Source organism: Pelophylax lessonae (assembly GCF_965119305.1).
Source record: "Pelophylax lessonae genome assembly, chromosome: 11".
Lineage (NCBI taxonomy): Eukaryota > Metazoa > Chordata > Amphibia > Anura > Ranidae > Pelophylax > Pelophylax lessonae.
The window spans coordinates 119,641,123-119,664,126 of NC_138778.1; positions in this window are offsets into that span (position 1 = coordinate 119,641,123).

The window sequence follows — 23,004 nt, forward strand, 5'->3', positions numbered from 1 at the left end:
CTTATACATCCCTTCATATATGTTCCCTTATATTATGGAGTAGATAGCCTTTTGAGCTGGTAAAACGTATCGATTCATTTCTTATTTCATTCTAAATAGGCGTTACATATGAACAATTTCTACCTTCCCCCTTGTCTGCCTGGGTGGGGATTGATAATGCCTTGGGATTGACCTCTACATCCATATACTCTAGCATCATATGTGTAATTGGTAAGTTTATTGGCGTGATCACATCCATACCTATGACCTTTATTGTTGATATATAAATATACTGTATCTCACTATTTTTCATTTTCTTCTAGAGTAACTGTTATATATCCTCCTGAAGAAGCAGTCATTTATGCGAAACATGTTGAGAAATACCAGCACTGATGGAACAGCATACATGCAAATATTTGTGATTGGTTTGTCCCTTTATACATATATAGGGATATTTTAATGCTGCATATATGATATGTGCAGATGGTTTTATGGTTTAATATTTTTTTCCCCTTTCTCCATTTTCCCCCTTTTTTTGTCTTTTTGATGGAAATAAGTGTATTTTTTTAAAATAATTGTTTTGTCTTATATGTCTGAAACACTGGTTTATCCTTGGCTTACTGTACCCTGAAAAGTCCCCCTCCTTGTATTGTGAGCGGAGTGACTGATACTACAGTTCTCCTCTCCCCCCCCCCCCTTTTTTTCTCATGTTGGATAAGAGGTCATGTTCTCTGATTGGTGCATGTTTGTGCCCCAATATGATCAAAGACGGTTTCTGGTGGTTGATGGTGGTGTTAGAACATGGCAGAGCTCTTAAAGAAAGGTTTGCAAATGTTGGAAGCCTTACTGCAATATAAATGGAAAGGGAAGAACTAGGTGCGCCCCAAAATGAAGGGACAAAGGGGTTGATTTACTAAAACTGGAAAGCGTAAAATCTGGTGCAGCTGCGCATTGTAGCCAACCAGCTTCAAATTTCAGCTTGTCTTTGACAATGTCAGAATATTTATACTGCTCTGAATATAACAGTGTCTCTATTTATGTAAATAAGCAAAGATCTGTGAGGTAGGAGAATCTCAACTTATTTCCACAAATCAATATGTAGCGAATTCTTTTTATCGATTAATTTCTTTTAAAAGCATATACCAATCTTAGTGAAAACAGTCTACAGTATGGAATATATAAGAATATATAAGAATACAATAAATGATCAGACTTGAGATGACACAAAAAGATAACCTTACATAAAATACAAACTTCAAACAATGAATGCAATGTGATTTGTAGCTCAATAATGAAAGTAAAAATAAAGCAAGATTACCTTTTCCCCAGTTGTAGTAGAAACCATATTTAAATGTTTTATAGAAAACCTGGAAATTGATCGGTTTCTGTGCAGAGCTGCACCAGATTTTTCACCCTCCACTTTTAGTAAATCCACCCCCAATGACCCCTGAGTTATAAAAAACGAATCTGCGCAGTCGCATAACAAAATCACCCCCTGTACTCATCCCACACAGTATATGGTAACATAAATTGTGCTACACATGTAAGGTATGACCATATATGTCAGAGAGAAATACTTTAACCACTTGCCGATATACTGCGGCAGGCTGGCTGAGCTGCGCAAACCGACCTATGGGTAGGCAGCGGGGAAGCCGATCCACGGGGCCGACACCCACGATCGCTCCCCATGGAGAGAGAACAATGATCTGCTATTGTAAGCACAGCAGACCATTGTTCCCTCTGGAATGAACACAGAATGCCTGTGATCCTCCTATTATGGATCACAGGTCTCTGTGTTGATTCCACAAGTCCCTCCCCCATACAGTTAGAAAACACCCCCTAGGCTCGTTCTTAACCCTTTGATTGCCCCTGGGTTCCTTCCTTGCCAGTGTCATTATTACACTAACAGCACATTTTTTTTAGCACTGATTACTGTAGTAATGTCACTGGTCCCCCCAAAAGTGTCAAAAATATCACTTCGGGGTCCGATCTGTTTGCTGCTATGTAGCAGTCCCACTAAAAATCGCAGATCTCCACCATTACTAGTAAAAAAAATAAACAAAAAAGAATGACATAAATCTTTCCCCTAGCTTATTGGGATTTTTTTACCAAAAAATATGTAGCAGAATGCAAATTGGCCAAAAATTATGAAAAAAAATAATTTTTACATTTTTTTTTATTGGGAATGTTATATAACAGAATGTGAAGAATATTGTTTTTTTTTTTTTTTTTTTTTTTTAGAATTGTCGCTCTTTTTTGTTTATAGTGCAAAAAAATAAAAATCGCAGAGGTGATCAAATACCACCAAAAGAAAGCTCTGTTTGTGGGGAGAAAAAAAGGACATCCATTTTTTTTGGGTACAGCGTCACACGACCACGCAATTGTCCGTTAAAATAACACAGTGCCGAATCGCAAAAAATGGCCTGGCCATTAAGGGAGTAAAACCTTTCAGCCCAGAAGTGGTTAAGAGTCATCATTCATGGTTAAATCCAAACCGATCCGTAAAGACTTTTAAAGCATCACCTATGGAGAATTTTGGGGTACTATAGCATTTTGCAATTTCACGGGAGTGCGCAATTGTAGAGCTTGACATGTTTGCTATCTATTTACTAGATTCAACTCCATGTTTTATATTATACCAAGATCATTTGTGTACATTAAAATCATTTTATTGTAATTTCTTTTCCTCAGAATTTGTATTTGTTAAATAGCTGCACAAACATTGTGCGACATAACAAAAATTGCACCCGCTACCATTTTACTCTCCACAGTCTCTGCTTTCAGAAATCAGGGGTTTAACCCTTTTGCTGCCAGAGCTATTTTTGCATGGTTTTTTGCACACATTTTAGGCCTGAAGACTACATAAAACCCACAAAACACTATATATTTTCTGAAACCAGACACCCTAGAGCAGTGATGGCAAACCTTGGCACCCCAGATGTTTTGGAACTATATTTCCCATGCTGCTCATGCACTCTGCAGTGTACTTGAGCATCATGGGAAACGTGGTTTCAAAACATCTAAGGAGCCAAGGTTCACCATCACTGCCCTAGAGAATAAAATAGTAGAAGTTACAATTTTTTTTTTTTATGTCACACGATATTAACGTAAAATTATAGGAAAAGTCTTGGTAAAATTTAAATGATGAGGTTACACTGAGTAAATAGATGCCCAACATGTCAAACCTTAAATTTGCCCGCGCCCATAAAAATGGTGGCCAACTTCAGTGCCCTATATTTTCCATAGATGACACATTAAAAACTCCCTACAGGTCATCGGTTTAGCGTTACAGTGGAGGTCTGTGTGCTAGAAATATTGCTCTCTCTCCGGTGTGTGCGGAGTAACGCGTATATGTAACATGTGTATCGCAATCGACTTTTTCATGCGTAGGTGCAAGTATATATATGTGTGGGTGGGGGGCCTCAAAGATAAATTTTTGGAGGGATTTTATGTGCTTGGGTTTCTTGCCTTTTTACTTAATCCCTTTACTTTTTACTTTACTCCCCTATGTAATGATGTTTTAGTGACAGGTTATCTTTTATGAGACATCTAGGGTCTAAAAGACCCCAGTGCTCCACTGAATGTAAAGCAATGCATATCGCACTGCAATAGATTCTTTTCTGGCAATGCTAGCCGAGGACACTGACAGGCAGACCCAGAAGTGGCACCAAAAACAATCTGCTCACTTCCCTTTACCAAGCGGCACCTGCTGTGTTGGTCCCGGTCTTGCAGATTGGCAAGCGGAGCCCAGGATACATGGTAGAGGTGCTCCTGGGGGGGGGGGGGGGCGCCGTTACTGGGGCGTGTTTGGAAGCAATCGGGCAACAGCACAGCACCTGATAGGCAGGACTCTGCTTGTCAGATTTATACACTATCCCAGTGGCTACACCTTTAAACTTAGGTCAGCTGACGTAGAATGGACAATAATTGGGGCTTTGTAACTTTCCAGCCCCTTCACTATTGTCTGTGTGTATTGGAGTAGTTAAGGGAGAGCTGACAATCTGTGTGTAGGCAGAGTGAAGTGCTGTACTACTATATTGCACTAAATTATTGTGGAATCCAGTGTGGTAGGCTACTTATTCTTGTGTATCCCCAGCAGTGGCGGCTGGTGCTCCATGGGCCGGGGGGGGGGGGGGGGTGTCAGACGGACCATACCATACCCTCCCCCGACCACACCAGCCCGCACACCATACCTCCCCCCCCCCCCCCCCACGCCAGCTCACTCACCATGAACATGTGGAAGGCAGGCAGGCACCAGAAGCGGCGGCTTCTCTTCAGTCTCCTGTGTCTCCTCCCTTCTCCTCCTCCTCCTTGGCCAATGGCATGGCTTCTCCTTTCAGCCAATCAGAAAACGGGTCTTAGGACCTGCTTCCTGATTGGCCAGGTGGAGGATCCGTGTGAAAATACTGAATATTCATTCACTATTGTCACACAACTGGGTGGGCTCAGGGCGCAGTGCTCTGTGCACCGACCCCACCCTTTTTTGAAGCCTATTAGAGCCTCTGGCTCTAATCACGTACTTTAAAAAAAAAGAAACTCCATTGGATTCCATGTGTCCAGCGCCCTGCATTTAGATTAGGGTGCCGGATGCATGGATAGGGGGGCAACATCCCTGCGCCCCAAATGGACAGGCCGCCACTGATCCCTAGTAATAGTTCAGAGACCCAGTAGTCCTTTTTAGGACTAACTTTATGTGTGTGTCAGCAACAACTACGATTGCTGTCTACAGTGCATTGCGAAAGTATTCGGCCCTCTTGAACTTTTCGACATTTCAGGCTTCAAACATAAAGATATAAAACTGTAATTTTTTGTGAAGAATCAACAACAAGTGGGACACAATCATGAAGTGGAACGAAATTTATTGGATATTTCAAACTTTTTTAACAAATAAAAAACTGAAAAATTGGGCGTGCAAAATTATTCAGCCCCCTTAAGTTAATACTTTGTAGCGCCCCCTTTTGCTGCAATTACAGCTGTAAGTCACTTGGGGTATGTCTCTATCAGTTTTGCACATCGAGAGACTGAAATTTTTGCCCATTCCTCCTTGCAAAACAGCTCGAGCTCAGTGAGGTTGGATGGAGAGTGTTTGTGAACAGCAATTTTCAGTTCTTTCCACAGATTCTCGATTGGATTCAGGTCTGGACTTTGACTTGGCCATTCTAACACCTGGATATGTTTATTTGTGAACCATTCCATTGTAGATTTTGCTTTATGTTTTGGATCATTGTCTTGGAAGACAAATCTCCGTCCCAGTCTCAGGTCTTTTGCAGACTCCATCAGGTTTTCTTCCAGAATGGTCCTGTATTTGGCTCCATCCATCTTCCCATCAATTTTAACCATCTTCCCTGTCCCTGCTGAAGAAAAGCAGGCCCAAACCATGATGCTGCCACCACCATGTTTGACAGTGGGGATGATGTGTTCAGGGTGATGAGTTGTGTTGCTTTTACGCCAAACATAAGGTTTTGCATTGTTGCCAAAAAGTTTGATTTTGGTTTCATCTGACCAGAGCACCTTCTTCCACATGTTTGGTGTGTCTCCCAGGTGGCTTGTGGCAAACTTTAAACGACACTTTTTATGGATATCTTTAAGAAATAGCTTTCTTCTTGCCACTCTTCCATAAAGGCCAGATTTGTGCAGTAAATGACTGATTGTTGTCCTATGGACAGAGTCTCCCTCCTCAGTTGTAGATCTCTGCAGTTCATCCAGAGTGATCATGGGCCTCTTGGCTGCATCTCTGATCAGTCTTCTCCTTGTATAAGCTGAAAGTTTAGAGGGACGGCCAGGTCTTCATAGATTTGCAGTGGTCTGATACTCCTTCCATTTCAATATTATCGCTTGCACAGTGCTCCTTGGGATGTTTAAAGCTTGGGAAATCTTTTTGTATCCAAATCCGGCTTTAAACTTCTCCACAACAGTATCTCGGACCTGCCTGGTGTGTTCCTTGTTCTTCATGATGCTCTCTGCGCTTTAAACGGACCTCTGAGACTATCACAGTGCAGGTGCATTTATACGGAGACGGGGGGCCGGATTTAAAGAAACTGCAGCTTCAAACATCTATGACGTGTTTCAGTTTCGCCGCGTTCAAATCAATTAACTGGCGCTGCGGCGAATTGGCGAGTAAAACAGCAATAATGAATTCCGCCGTCAGCGGGATTCACTTACGATCGCGGCTTCGCCAATTCGCAAACTTATGTCTTCGTGCTTATAGCAGTTTCACATAGCGATGTGGGGTAGTGGATTAGTGCACACATCACATGTCTGTAATGCATCTCCCTCTGCTGTAGGTTCGAGGCTTACCATCTCCACCTACTTTTTTTATTTTCTTTTTTTGTTTATATTGCTAAAATGTAACGGATTACATCATATATATTGCTAAATAATGTTACACTCAGAAGCGCTTGCAAGCTTACACCATTTTAAGTGTTTTTTTGATCTTGTCTGTGTGTCGAATCGATCTTATGAAGGAAAGTACCAAAGGCAAGTGACCAAACCCCTACCCTACTTCAGGGCAAGATGAAACCTCACAATTTTACCATGGTCTTCTTCCCACATTCCATACAATGTTTAGTTCTTTAGCTATATGTGCTTTTTAGCCTTAACACACTCCTTTTTTTCCACCATACAGCTTTATTCTGCACAATAGCTAAGTGCTTTGCAACTTCACTGCAGTTCACAACATCATGGGTTCAAATCACATCACTACACTTGGGATCTCTTTTCACTCTCATTTTTTTAAACAGTTTTTTTAAACTATCTTGAATTTGGGGGGGGAGGGGGGTGTCCTACCCAAATTTCAAGCACATCAATGGAAACAACACAATTTTGATTTTATGAGTGTGGTCCTAGTTTTATCGAGATGCAATTCTTTACATATTTACCATGGTTCTTACAATTTCTTGACCAATAAACATAGGTGTCTGATATTGGACTCTCTCCATATTTCAACAACACAGACCCTCATAGTCCAACACTACATTTGCCTCACACCTCAACACAACACTGTCACATCCCTACTCTACATTACAACCCCTCACATCACCAGTACAAGCAGCATGCAAAGTGCAAAACTCCGGCCTTGGCAGCTTAATGGGCCATACACTAACAATTTGTCTAGACTTTTTCCTGTAGACTTAACCAAACCATATAATATAAGCTCAAACCTCAACACTTTCAATTTGGATGCAATCAGGCAGGCCCTTGCACTACATAGAAAATGTCAATCGGAAGGATAAAGTCTTCTCTAAATCTTACAGTGTGGATGGCCCTTTTGTCTGTAGGCACCCACACAAAACAAAAAAACACATGTTCAATTCTAATGTATTTATTTATTTGAGAATGACAGCAGAAGGAGGGATGCAGCAAAAGAATATTGTCACTCTCCAGTCCGTGTGCCTTTACAGCGCCAGACCACGATCTTTGCTCCATGGCTACGGGATTCTGATGTCTTCCACAACTTCCGGCAGAGTTCAGAATCCATTCTGCACCTCTACCAGCTCATAGGGGACAGGCATGGCAAGGTTGCTGGGCAGCTTCCAAGCCACTTTCGAAGTTCCAGGGTGTTCATGTTGGTCATTGGCCATGTGCCTTACCAAATATCCACTGACCACAAAAGAAAATGAGTGGAGTCCATCAAGGTGGGTTTCTACCACCTACACCCGCAAGCAGTACCACTCCTGGAAAAATAAAACAAAGGATAAGACATTTCATAATGAAAATCACATCTTAATGCCTGTTTGCTTCATTCTGAACTTCATTTAATTTCGACATCACGAGTGAAATAACACATTTTATGCCAACTTACACAAACCAGAAATCATTAATGTAAACATTTGAATACACACCTGTGACGCCAGACAGCCCATCACCACAGGCTTCCCATGGTACGTGCCATGATTCCAAGATGTTGATGTTCTGGAAAATTACAACACCATAAGATACCAAGCAGCCGTTCATGTTATCAATAACTACACAGGTGGCATAGACACAAATAAACACCTGCCAGCTCTTCTCAGCCCTTTACACTATTCACAATACCAACATGTTTATGGTTAGAGGTGCATGTTTTTGCTCAAGTAACACAATTTTACCAATGTTGACTACACTTTATCTACAATGGCAAGTGTCATTGGCAGATGATAATCACCCTCTGTCTCCCTGTGAGTGGCACCTCTGCTAACTAGCTAATTAATACACATGCCCTATCTTGACCGGTTACAGTACTTACATGTAAAGTGGCTAGCAACCAGGGTATTCCGGGTGGCCATACCGGCAGCGGTGCTCCGCCGCCTGGGGGCCGCCGGCTGACGGACCTCTGGCTCCCTCTCCTCCGTCAGCTCCCAAGAATCATCCCGGGCAACGCACATGTTGTGCAACACGCAGCACGCCAGGATGATCTTGGAAGCCTTTGTAGGAGAGTACAGGAGTTCACCCCCAGGCCGGGCCAAGCAGAGAAACCGGGACTTGAGAAGACCTATGGTCAACTCAATGATACTCCGGCTTCTCCGCAAGGCCCTGTTGTAATTCCTCTCTGCTGGGCCCTGGGGGTACCTGATTGGAGCCATCAGCCACGTCAGCTGCGGGTAACCAGCATCCCCTGAAAAATAAGAAAAATATACATTAGTTATTCATATCATGTGACTTTAGATGACTCCTCAAAATGGGAGACAATTAGGCATTCTACTAAACAACCTGCTCGTCTGTTTGCAAAAAATCATATGAAACATCTCAACTCTGTCTAACTGCCTAAATCACTAATACAAATGGGAAAAAGGACACACAAAGTGGTGGGTTTCTCTTGCAAGTTCCAACTTGGCCCCTATTTTGTTCCTATTACATTAGCCTAGGTCTTACTTCTGGAATATATCTGCAACTAGAGTGAGGAAACCAATATTGACTCACTTATGCAAAGTACTTTGGGGATATGGCAATACCATTGGAATCATTTGTAGGTTTTCTTTGGGTGGCTAGAGGACACAATTTACACATTGGTTAACCACCTTCATTGGACTCAAAGACAACTTTGCAAATCTTTCTTTTGTGAGCTGCTAAGCTGCTGATCTGGTTGTGTGTGAACAGCCTGACAACTCCTAACACATCCATTTTAGGTAGGCTTTGCTTAAATCAGGGTGTACACCGATGTAGCTTATTCCTATGTCTATGTAATCTTACAGTTTATGTTGTTAAGACAAAATACTTTACCAATAAGCCACCCTTCGGGCATTTGTCCACTTTCAAACACCTCGTACAGAGTACTTGTTCTTAACATACTGGAATCATGGCACGACCCTGGGTGACCAGTGTTGACACTCATGATGCGCTGTTTGGCGTCACACACTAATTGGACGTTCACGGAGTGGTACTGCTTGCGGTTCCGGTATTCACTTTCGTGGCTCCTTGGGGGCCTAATGGCTATGTGGGTGCCATCGATTGCCCCTAGGATTTGCGGCATGTGTGCCCGCCGGTAGAAACCCAACTTGACTTCATTCCACTCATTTTCATTCTGTGGCCAGTGGATAAAATTGGGCACTATATCCACTATGGCATTAATGACCAACATGAACACCCTTGAAACTGTGGGCTGGCTAATGCCCATGATACTTCCCGAAGTGGCTTGGAAGCTGCCACGCCCTAAAATATACAAAGTGGCCAGCAATCTGGCCATGCCGGGCACCGCATGGCCGCGCTGTGTGTCCGGGTCAATTTTCTCTGCTATGAGCTGGTAGAGGTGTAGAATAGTTCCTCGCTCGAGCCGGAACTTCCTCCTGACATCAGAATCCCGCAGCTTGTCCAAATAGATCCTTGGAGCAAAAATGCGTGGCTGGCGAGGTAAGGGCACACGGACTGGAGGTGCTGCTGCTGGAGGTGCTGCTGCTGCTGCTGCAGCTTCCCCACCTTCTGCTGCCTCCTGTGCCAGGGCCTCCTCAAACAAGGCACCGATAAATGCCAGCATTGCACCATCTAATGCGTCTGGGATATCGTCCTCCATTTTGAACGCGCAAATTCGCGAATGCGCAGATATATATAGAAACGGCCGCTAATTATCACACCTGTGAGCCAGCTATAAAAGGAGCACATGGCCAATATGGCTGCTGGATGTTATAGATCGATGTTTCTTATGTGCTAGCAAGACCCTGTGACCCACAACCTACATTATCTGGAGGTAAGACAATTGTATCTCTCTCTCCCAAAAAAAAGGAAGGAGAGAATTTGTACTTATCTTGGGTGTGCTTAAGTTGTCTATGGTGAATCCCCTCCAACCCACAATAGTTTGGGAACCCCTCAAGTGTCTTTTAATCATTGGCAGTTGGCCCCATGTGCATGTGGTTTGGACATGTGTTTTCTCATGTTTGTTAAAGGTGTGCAGTCTAGATTTGGCATCTAAACCTGCCCCCTTACCTTCCCAGCTTCCAAAGACACCATTTTTGCTTTCCTGATAACTGTAATTTATTATGTGCACGTATGTAGGTCATGCGATTTCTCATGTATGTTTAATGTTTGCAGCCTCCTTTTGCCTATAAAGGATTACACCACCCCCCCTCCACCAAGTCTGTTTGTGCCATTAGGTAAGTGTTTGGAGGGCCTTGTGTGATTTGTACCCATATGCGTTTTCTTATGTGTTTTTTTTTTCCATTTCTTTGCAGCCTCTTCTGCTCTTTGCCACCACCACCACCACCACCACCACCACTGTGTTTGTGCCATTAGGTAAGTGTTTGGAGGGCCTTGTGTGATTTGTACCCATATGCGTTTTCTTATGTGTTTTTTTTTTCCATTTCTTTGCAGCCTCTTCTGCTCTTTGCCACCACCACCACCACCACCACCACCACTGTGTTTGCGCCATTAGGTAAGTGTTTGGAGGGCCTTGTGTGATTTGTACCCATATGCGTTTTCTTATGTGTTTTTTTTTTCCATTTCTTTGCAGCCTCTTCTGCTCTTTGCCACCACCACCACCACCACCACCACTGTGTTTGTGCCATTAGGTAAGTGTTTGGAGGGCCTTGTGTGATTTGTACCCATATGCGTTTTCTTATGTGTTTTTTTTTTCCATTTCTTTGCAGCCTCTTCTGCTCTTTGCCACCACCACCACCACCACCACCACCACCACCACTGTGTTTGTGCCATTAGGTAAGTGTTTGGAGGGCCTTGTGTGATTTGTACCCATATGCGTTTTCTTATGTGTTTTTTTTTTCCATTTCTTTGCAGCCTCTTCTGCTCTTTGCCACCACCACCACCACCACCACCACCACCACTGTGTTTGTGCCATTAGGTAAGTGTTTGGAGGGCCTTGTGTGATTTGTACCCATATGCGTTTTCTTATGTGTTTTTTTTTTCCATTTCTTTGCAGCCTCTTCTGCTCTTTGCCACCACCACCACCACCACCACCACCACTGTGTTTGTGCCATTAGGTAAGTGTTTGGAGGGCCTCGTGTGATTTGTACCCATATGCGATTTCTTATGTGTTTTTTTGTTCCATTTCTTTGCAACCTCTTCTGCTTTTTTTGCCACCACCACCACCACCGTGTTTGTGCCATTAGGTAAGTGTTTGGAGGGCCTCGTGTGATTTGTACCCATATGCGATTTCTTATGTGTTTTTTTTTTCCATTTCTTTGCAGCCTCTTCTGCTCTTTGCCACCACCACCACCACCACCACCACCACTGTGTTTGTGCCATTAGGTAAGTGTTTGGAGGGCCTCGTGTGATTTGTACCCATATGCGATTTCTTATGTGTTTTTTTGTTCCATTTCTTTGCAACCTCTTCTGCTTTTTTTGCCACCACCACCACCACCGTGTTTGTGCCATTAGGTAAGTGTTTGGAGGGCCTCGTGTGATTTGTACCCATATGCGATCTCTTATGTGTTTTTTTTTTCCTTTTTCTTTGCAGCCTCTTCTGCTCTTTGCCCACTACTACCACCACCACCACCACCACCACCAAGTCTGTTTGTGCTATTAGGTAAGTGTGTTCTGTAACTGTTCACTAATTATACTGTATATGAAGAGCAATCTGCAAATCCTGTTTTTTCTGTTTTCTCTTTTGTCATTTCAGATTTAGGAGTTTGGGGCTCTTTGCTGCTGCTGGACAGCCAGATTCTCTGCCCACCTCGTGCTCCCATGGCCCCACCCACTGGAAGGATGAGAAGGGGCAGGGTGGCCAGGGTGGCCAGGGTGGCCAGGGGGGGCAGGGGGGGGCAGGGGGGGCAGGGTGGGCAGATCGTCTGGCTCTGGTGTGAGGGAGGCTCCAGCTGTATCCATGAGGGAGTCCACCATCCCCATCCCGGAGGAGGAAGCCGGGGGAGGTGGTAACACACCAAGTGGACAAGCTGGCTCTTCTGACAGTAGTCCTGGAGCGGGTCCGTCCACCACAGTCAGCTTGTCCACATTATCCCGGCTTCCCCGTTTCAACCACAATCAGTGCTGTGCCCTGGTCCACGCCTATATGGCCAGATATCAGGCGATACATGGGACCAGGGCCGCGTCTTACTCAGTAACAGAGAAGAACAGATTGTGGGATGAAATCCGGGATGCTGTAAATGCACTGGGTGAAGCACCTCGCCACCGTGACAGTGTGCGGAAGAAGGTCAACGACATCTGTGGGTCCGTTCGGAAGAAGCTAATTGCATGGGCTGCGGAGGGTCTTTATGACCGACAAGGTCGCCTGGATGAACGTGCACGAAGTTCTCTCTGGGATTATCAATTACCTTTCTTGAACATCATAGGACCTGATACCATCTTTACCAGAGAGGACTTAGATTCGGATGCTTTGCACCGAGGTAGGATATTATCTTGGATGTCAATTGTGTGAGTTGTTTGGAAAAGATTAACTACTATCCTATGTGTGACATTAATAGAATTTGATACTTGCCCTTCCAATTGTCCTTTTTTTGTTTTCCCCAACCTGCAATTTGTTCATCTGTAGCACGGATCTCAGCCCCTCCACAGCCCATGCAGCTTGGCGAACCAGACGGACTCACAGGTGTTGACATCAGTGCTGACCCTCCTCCTGGTAGGTCCAATATCATACTGTGCCAAACAATGTAGATGTTTTTTTTTTTCCAAGATAGCTCATATTGCTATGTCCTTTACAGAAGATCCGCAGCAGGGAACACACCCAGTGCAGCTAGGCCTGGAGGAAGGTGTTGGTATGTCTAGTCAAATAATGTTTTTTGGAATCTTATTAACCCCATTAACACACATGTTTTTTCTTATGAAAGAGTGTTGCCTTTTAGATGTTTACCCTGCAAAACACAGTTGACAGCATTAATGGGTGCCGTCATTAGTAGGCAGACCAAGCCTTCTTAACCTTTGGGAGGGTTTAGCAAGTGTCCTATGAGCCCAGGAAAGCACTTTTGAATGTTTGGCCTCAATGCTTCATTCATGAAGCTAGGAGGGCAATCTGGCCATAATCATTACTGACTAAGGTTATGTACTAAACATGTTTTTTTTTTTTTGTTTTTAAAAGAACATCAGGCCCCTCTTGACGTTGCAGCTGGAGTTGGATCAGGAGCTGGCGACGATTCTGCATCCAGTGCTGTGGTATGTGATATAAGGGAACAAGGTGCACATGTAACATTTCAATGGTAGCATTGATTTTGGACTAGATGTGGCTTACATTGTGTGTGTTAAATTAGTGCTATGACATTCTGACGATGCACCAGCACAACAAGAGTTCTATCTTGAACATCAGGGAATTATGTTATAATTTGGTGTGCCACTAATGTTCCAAAAACATCCAGGATCTTTAAAGTCCGGCCCGTCTTTGATTTTCCAGGTCCAAATTCATGGGTATCGTTTGGTTGGGTTGTCCTCTAGCCGATTGATGGCAAGATTTTAGACAACATACGTAGATGTATAAAGTCATTGGTGTAGTAACAGATTTACCAAAAGCATAAACAACCTACCACACCAGGGTTAATTGGGAACACCTTCATGTTGAATCTTTTTTGCCTTTGTCATATTAGTCCTACCAATATAATATGTACCCATTATCAGAAGTGTTGCTAGCTTGGATAATCTTACAATGAACAAGTACTCATTAGAAGCACATCAAACTTTTCAACGTTCTGCTTGGGGTGTTAAGTTGTCAAACTAATCTGAAATATTTAGTCATGATGTTTGATAATGATTTGGTCTATTTCTTCTGCTTTCAGGTAGCCTTAGATGCAGAGGGATTGTCACCTACCCAACTTCGTCCATCTATGCTGGATGTAGCCGAGAGGCTGCTTGATGAGTATCAGGTCCAAAATGAGTTAAGGAGGCGTACTCAGCAATCTACTGAGGCAGTACGTCTGCTCGGGCTCATACAGGAATCTGTAGCAACAATGGTACAGGTTCACCAGGATATGTTACAGGTTCAACAGGATATGCGTAACAGCTTGGTAAGTTTAGCAGACCAGCATCAACGGGATCGGCAAAGTGTTGACACTCAGGTGCTGGCCACACGCCAATGCCTGTTTGGATCTGAAGATGCCCCATTGGCAGAGCCCTCCCAAACATCTCACTCACCTGCCACTGCAGGTTGTGGTAGTGGGAGGGTAATGCCAGTGTTGGCCACTTGTCAGGCAGCTGGGGATGGGACAATTCCTCCTGTAGCCACTCCTAGCACTTCACACTCCATTCGGACTCCCACACCCCTCAATGAGCAATCCTCCTGCACAACCTCAATGCGCACTGGTTCCACAGTACCCCTTCCACCTGACTACATTCCCTCCACACCTTTATCACTTCACTCCTCCCCAGGCCGTTCTTCTTTTTTGTCACCAATGCGACATGTCGTTTGCCCCCGCACCGTGGACCACAACAACCAATCAACCACCACTCCCCACACATCTTCACAACCCTTGCACCACCAGCAGCATCAAATAGCCTTGGAGCAGCAACGATCCCATCTCATGGTAATGGCACACGTTACCCAAATTCTTAGGCTGAGCACAGAGCAGATGGGACTATTGGCACAAGATCTTCAGTCTGGGACATTTCCAGGGTTCAACACCCTGCATCAGCAGCAGCCTCAGACACAAGATCTGATCCTAATGGGCCACTTTACCAGAACTCTAAGGCTAACCCCAGAGCAGATGGGACTATTGGCCCACCATTTGATGGCAGGAACCTTTCCATTGCTCACCACACTGCTTCAGTCACCACCACCACCACCAACTTAATTTCTTTTTATTTTTTTTTTTTGGTTTAGTTTTGTTAATGATTGTTACATTGGCCAATTTGTGGGGCCATTTTTTTTTTAATTTGAGGGTGGCACAATATGATTTATTATAGTGCTTTTTTTGGGGATGAAATAACATTTTATGCCAAATGATTAGTTTGTGTTTGCTCTTTGGTTTTTTAGGAGTGTTGGTGGCCAAGTAATGGCCCTGGTTAATGTAGGCATTTATACACACGTGCTTCTCGATCTCCAAACATATGATTTCATGTAAATTTAGATAACTCAATGTTCACATAACGACCCAAGAAAAGGTCTCCCTTCAAATGTAGCTTCAAAACAAGTCTCAAGGCTAACATAAACCAAAGCCAACATACTAACAATTACAGACCACACCACTCGACTAAACAAATACAACACAAAAGACATTCGATGTGTACACCAAAAAGAAAACTTGGGTAATAAAATAAATGTTTTAATAACACATGTGGGTGTCTACCAACTGTAGCGTACAAAAAATATATTACAATATATAATAGAATGAACTAAATTGCCAATGTAACATTTGTGTTGCAAAGAGCAACATACTTTAATTTTATTTAGATAAACATATTTTATGTGTTTTATAATTTTTTTTGAGGTTTTCACTAAAACAAGTCTTTTTTGTAAACATTTTTGGTTTAGTTTGTTACCAAAAACAACAAGGCTTTTTTGTAAACATTTTTGGTTTAGTTTGTTACCAAAAACAACAAGGCTTTTTTGTAAACATTTTTGGTTTAGTTTGTTACCAAAAACAACAAGGCTTTTTTGTAAACATTTTTGGTTTAGTTTGTTACCAAAAACAACAAGGCTTTTTTGTAAACATTTTTGGTTTAGTTTGTTACCAAAAACAACAAGGCTTTTTTGTAAACATTTTTGGTTTAGTTTGTTACCAAAAACAACAAGGCTTTTTTGTAAACATTTTTGGTTTAGTTTGTTACCAAAAACAACAAGGCTTTTTTGTAAACATTTTTGGTTTAGTTTGTTACCAAAAACAACAAGTCTTTTTTGTAAACATTTGTGGTTTTGTCGGTTGCCATAAAAACAACAAGGCTTTTTTGTAAACATTTGTGGTTTTGTCGGTTGCCATAAAAACAACAAGTCTTTTTTGTAAACATTTGTGGTTTTGTCGGTTGCCATAAAAACAACAAGGCTTTTTTGTAAACATTTGTGGTTTTGTCGGTTGCCATAAAAACAACAAGGCTTTTTTGTAAACATTTGTGGTTTTGTCGGTTGCCATAAAAACAACAAGTCTTTTTTGTAAACATTTGTGGTTTTGTCGGTTGCCATAAAAACAACAAGGCTTTTTTGTAAACATTTGTGGTTTTGTCGGTTGCCATAAAAACAACAAGGCTTTTTTGTAAACATTTGTGGTTTTGTCGGTTGCCATAAAAACAACAAGGCTTTTTTGTAAACATTTGTGGTTTTGTCGGTTGCCATAAAAACAACAAGTCTTTTTTGTAAACATTTGTGGTTTTGTCGGTTGCCATAAAAACAACAAGGCTTTTTTGTAAACATTTGTGGTTTTGTCGGTTGCCATAAAAACAACAAGTCTTTTTTGTAAACATTTGTGGTTTTGTCGGTTGCCATAAAAACAACAAGGCTTTTTTGTAAACATTTGTGGTTTTGTCGGTTGCCATAAAAACAACAAGGCTTTTTTGTAAACATTTTTTTTTTTTTGGTTGCCAAAAACAAGGCTTTTTTTGTTTTTTTATTTTTTTTTGGGTCCCAAAAAAAGGGTTTTTTTTAAATTTTTATATTTTTTTTGGTTGCCAAAAACAAGGCTTTTTTTGTTTTTTTATTTTTTTTTGGGTCCCAAAAAAAGGGTTTTTTTTAAACTTTTATATTTTTTTTGGTTGCCAAAAACAAGGCTTTTTTTGTTTTTTTATTTTTTTTTGGGTCCCAAAAAAAGGGTTTTTTTTAAATTTTTATATTTTTTTTGGTTGCCAAAAACAAGGCTTTTTTTTGTTTTTTTTGTTTTTTTGGGTCACAAAAAAGGGTTTTTTTTTAATTTTTATATTTTTTTGGTTGCCAAAAACAATGCTTTTTTTTTTTTTTTTTTTTTTTGGGTCCCAAAAAAAAGGGTTTTTTTTTAAACTTTTTTTGATTTTTTTGTTAGATTTTTGTTTATAATGGGCAACAATTACAAATGTGACATTTCTTTGTGTTGCAACGTGCAACATAAGTAAACAAACAAAAAAAAAAATACTAGGATCTTTTTAAAGGTGTGACATTCCTAACGAATGGCTCCTTAGGGTCTGGATCCACGCCACAAAGGTGTTCCAAATAGAGAATTCGGTCTCCGCACCACCTCATATAATCCAGGAGGACCTCGTAGGTGAGGTGGGTGTGCCCTGGGTAGAAAAAAACATGACAATTAGTTTTAGGCAAAATGATCCAAACAAGGATTGTAATTAATGTGCCTCAACAAATATGCTTAGGAATCTATTGGTTGGCTTTTATCAACACTCTGAAGCAAATATGCTAAATTGCTGTTGTAAACCTTAAACTCAAACTTTCACAGCAAATTGTTCAAAAGGTTACATAAGATGGCTTGGAATGTTAGTAGCAGTTCCACCAAAGCTAAGTAAAATGCTTTTCTGCATGTAAACACAAGCAATCATTTTGAAGAATGTAAGGTGTTTTGGGTTCAATTGGTCAACACGATACATGTGCACACATTTATCTCTATCACCATTGGAATCTGTGGAGCGTTCTCTCTCCCTCTTACTGTCTATAGATTGAACCTGACACATAGTAGAGACTCACCCTTAGGAATTTTGAGGGCCAGTTCTGGACGGAGCAGATGTGTCTGCTCCCCTGATCTCCTTTCCGCCATCCCAGCTGTGTTAAGAGAGAAGAAAAAGTTTATCAACAAATGGACTCACGCTAACTGTAGGTTACGCAGTCATGAAAACGCTCTAACACCCACTCATTACCCCTCCACATTTCCCTGAAAGTTTTATTTAGACATTGATATGGTGGTGATGCAGATTTGTACAGTGCAAGCGTCATTCTTCTGGGTGAAGCTTGTAGCGTTAAGGATACGTACTCCCTGCTTTTGTGCTGATTGTGTTTTTCTGATGTTTTTGGTGCCTCAGCCCTGCCTGTTCTAAGTGTTGGAAACATATCATTTTGGGAGGGCTGCGGAAAACTAATCAGGTTAGACTTACACTCTAGGTTTTTGGGGACAAGAGAAATAACAATCCTCCTTTTTACATGGCCCCTGTACACACCTCTAGGCACCTCCCTCCTGTTGTTTGACCCCACAGCAGGCAGCTTGCTATGGAGGCACATGAGATGAAGCCAAGCACCCTGTGCCTGTTCAGGCACTAGGCTGTGAGCCAGCCTTGCCCCCCTCCCTTCCAATGGTCTCAATGATTAGGAGTGACAGCATCAGGAGGCAATATTGGCATGCTGTCACCTCAGTTAAGGAGGAGGGGGAGTCTGTTCCAGACAAGTATTAGTGCAAAAATTTGGACCGTAAAAAATGGTCCCAGTAAGTCTTAGGGGGAATATGCACACCTATCACTTGGAATACTAATGCATAGAATGCATTCACATAAAGAACCCGCTGCCTTTAGAACAACTTGAAGCCTGAGCGGGGACATACACAGTTAGCATTTCTCCACTTACTAAGTAGACACATTACTGGAAAAGCACACAACTTACCATCATCAGGTTTTTTGGGGGCCCCTGAAGTGGATGGCGTGGCTGGCTCTGGAGAAACTGCACAAAAAGAACACAAATTGTGAACTGGAATGTGGTACATTACCGAGGAAGAGTATTTATGAAAGATTGACAAACACACATTTTCAGTGTTGACTAAATCAGGACATGATTAAATTACAATGTCCCCTAAAAATTTACAAGTACAAAGCACACCATTTCCAATGTAGAGAAACTAACACCAATTTAGAATAGGGTGGCTTGAGATAACTTACAAAAGATAACATGTCCTGTAATGCTCCCCAAAACCACCTTTCAAACATGAAGGTTAAGCAAGAGTGTTTCATGACCAACCTTCCTGTCACATATAGCAAAACTACACTTGCTTTGACTCCAACTTAGATTATCCTAGATACACATCATCCTAGCACACACAATTCATGTGAGAATCTAATTTTAGGTACTTACAGACTAGTTCAGGGGAGCCTGGAGTGGGGGAGGATGGGGGAGACCCTACATGGGGGGATGGTGTCCCTTCATGGGGGGATGGCGTTGTATCTCCTAGAAACACAAAGACACAAATACAATCCTTGAACAAAAGCTATTTGATAAAGGCACACAGAAAGTAGTCTGGAAACATTGAAGGTAGTAGTTACAGTGGACTGGGTAAGCAGTGGCCCCTCTTCCCCAGTCCTCCACAACAAACATCCTCAATGTCAGCTGCTACAAAACCCCAATGTCAAAATATATATATTACAGCCCTTATATTTACCAGGACACATTGAACACACAAACACATGTAGAATACTTACTTCCCCTTTGAGGAGAGCCCAGGTCCTCATCCGAGTCGGACCAATTGGCCTCTTCTTGGCCAACAGTTTGTTCCTGGCCCGGATCCAGGCGACTTGGCCCTGCCTGAGGCTCCTCTCTTGCTGAAGTTACATCAACCACAAAAGAAAACAAAACAAACAATCATTCCTCCAAGTTCGACCTAATACACAACACACCAGCACATCCACATTACTTACAGGGGGCCTGAGAAGGCTGAGCCTCCACATCCTGATCACTGGTTTCTAAAATAAAAGAAAAACATTATATATTATTTATGGACACAAATAGGCAGTAACCTCTCATCATGCTAGCACCATACTCAATGCCCCTACAATTCAGAACATAGAAGTGCACTTACACCAATGAGATGCATTGACCATGTTTTAAAACAGGAGGGCACCATGCAAATTAAGCGGGCGCCTAAGGCCTCGCACCTACAGGGGCCTTGCGGCCAGTGGCGGAGCACCAACATTTCGAAGGGCGCAGTCAGGGAAATCTCCCAAGTAAAAGATTGCTTTCAATCCTCGGATCAAAAAGTTGCAGCAGTGTGCTGCAGTCCCTTCACTGCGTCTGCCAGGTGTCTGTTGTCCGCTGACACTTACTCCTCCTTCTCTGCCTGGGGATTGGCCGTCTGATCATGTTATCCTAAGATGTGGAGGAATCGGTAGGTGTGTACCTGCACCAGTAGGAAGTGACTGGCCGGTCAACTCACTCTGCTATCATCAGTTGTTGCTCTGGGAGGAGAGCTCCGCCCTGGACCCGGAACATACAGGTAACCAGGCCCAGACTTGATATTTTGCAGGCTGGTCATAGATTTGTTGTGTCCACTATGCAAAGTGGTTGAGTAGCCCCAGGGAAGTTGGAAGAGTCTGAAAATGGTTGGTGGAGGAGGAGGAGAAGAAGGCCCTGGGTGGCTGGGGGACAAGGAGAGGGCCCCTGGGGGTTTTCTAGAGGAGGAAAGATCCACAATGACGCCAGAGTCAATTGCCAAGGAAGAGAGTGGAGCTGAGCAAGTCCTGCCTATCTGACATGAAAGCCAAACATGGTGTAGATGGAGCCCTTTGCCCTACACAATGACAGCACCAGAGGTGGAAGGTGAGTGGTAGCGGGTCTTTGACATTATAGAGCATATGGACTCTGTCCATTATTGGTAGTTTTGTTTGGAGTTGTCCTTTAGATGTTTAACTGTGTTGTTTTTGACCCGAGCTGTGAGGGACTGAGGTATGACAGACCACTATGCTGAGACTTATAGTGCCCTAGAATGTTGAGGACTGAGGAATCCTTAGTCCCTAACAGAGGGCACTACAAGTCTTAGCATAGCAGGCAGTATTTCCTCATTCCCCTACAGAGAGGATTACAAGTCCAAGCAGGTAGCCTTCTGCAGTGGGACTTGTTGTGCCCTTGACTGTGGTGGACTGAGGAAGGGAAGTGTAAGAGGGTCTCTGTAAGCTCAGATGTATGGGGGAGCTTTGGGGAACACAGAGTTCCCTTTTACACCAGAGTCCCCAGCTTCCCCCCTCAAATAATGGTTCCCAGAACTCTCCTTACATCAGAGACTTCACACTTCCCTCTTACAGTGTAGTAAGTCTGGAGACTCCGATGTAAAGGGGGCTCTGTAAAATGTGATTAGAGATTAGAAATTTCTATCATTTTTATTTTCTACTTACGATCCACAATTTTCAGCTGCTCAAATGGCTCGCTGCCTCTGATTGCGTATTGTAGTGTGGCCGTCCTCCTCCTCCCCTTCTTCACCAAAAGCACAAGAGGGTGCCGTCCGTCCGCTTTGGCTAGAAGCAGAAGAAAAAAAAGAAACATAAAAAAATACGAATGTACATAGTAGTATTAAAGGTTGTGAAGAGACACTTGATGGAGGTAGGAAAGGTAGGAGCGAGAGGGAGGGGGGGGGGGGTTGTTGGTATTAGTGTTGTTGCATAGCTAAACACATGTCCACCTACCCAAAAAATTGTAACCTATCTGGTCACATGTAATGTATATTTTTACTTACCGGAGATTTGCTCCACAGCCTTTAGCAGGAGCTTGGGTGAGCGCCTTTTGGCATCACTCCAGGCCCGCTGCAGATCCACTATATCAGGCAGGAACTGAAATCTCCGCTGCAGCCTCATCCGGAGACGACACATCATCTTGTGCTTTTGGTGAAGATGCGTATAAACTTTATCATACCCCCAGAGGAGGAGGAGCTGTGGAAAGAGCAGTGTATGTTTGAGTCCAAGTATGTCCAAAATAGTACAGTCTTCAAATAACATGCTAGGTCGTCTTTGAGATATTGTAGAACAAAGAATTCCATTTCTGGTGATACATATACATCGATGTCCAAATCTACCTCCATGACATAGGTTGCCCCACACTGGTGATTTCCTCTACATGATATAGCCATTTTCTCAATCGGCCTTTCATGACACACCCAGGGCCGCCATCAGGGGGGGACAGGCAGTCACTGTATTTACAACCTTATTGCTGTCCATTTAGCAGGGTGCAAGTAACTTTACACACATGTAGCATAGGTATCAACTTTTGTCACCATGTTAAAAGGACAGCAGTATGGGTAGCATTACAGTGACTGTTATTAGTCCAGGCTCACTAAACTAGCCAATGCTTGGAAAAGCAAGCCATGCAGATTGCTTTTCAGGTCCCTTTTAACACGAGCTGTCTGATTGGGTGTGGCTGTTAATTTTTGACGCAGACCTGATAAGCCCCTCAATTCTCCTTTATGGAGTGTTATATGTAAATGGGATTGCTTCATTTGAGATGCAGATTTAAACTGTGTATGGCCAGGCTGAAGGTACCCAAGTTGATTGGTCGATCACCTGGAGGACAACGTACAACCAGTCTGTCAGATTTTACACACACTTATCGCTAGCATCTCTTGTAGCCACTAGCAATAATCACTGTGTTTTCCTGGCAGGGGCAGCACCAGGAGAACACAATGGCTCCGCAGGAGGGTTTCCCCTGTCTGTGTTGATGGTGGAATCAAGGCAAAATGTTTTTCCTGCAAGCCACGGGACAAACAAAGATAGTTTTTTAATTAATCCATGATTTTGCCAAAATGGAAAAAAAAAGATGTTTGCTTTGTATATTCTTAAGTTTGCTACATAACTAGAACATGTAACAGTGTTATATCATTGCAGGAGATTTCCCTTCACTTCCTGTCTTGGTGTCACCAGGACAGGAAGTGAGGGAATCTCCCGTGGGGATATAGCCAGCAATTCTTTCCTTTTATATATACTATGGACATTATAAGGCAACAATTGCAAGCTATTTCCCCACAGTGATATTCCCCTCACTTCCTGTCTTGGTGACACTAAGACAGGAAGTGAGGG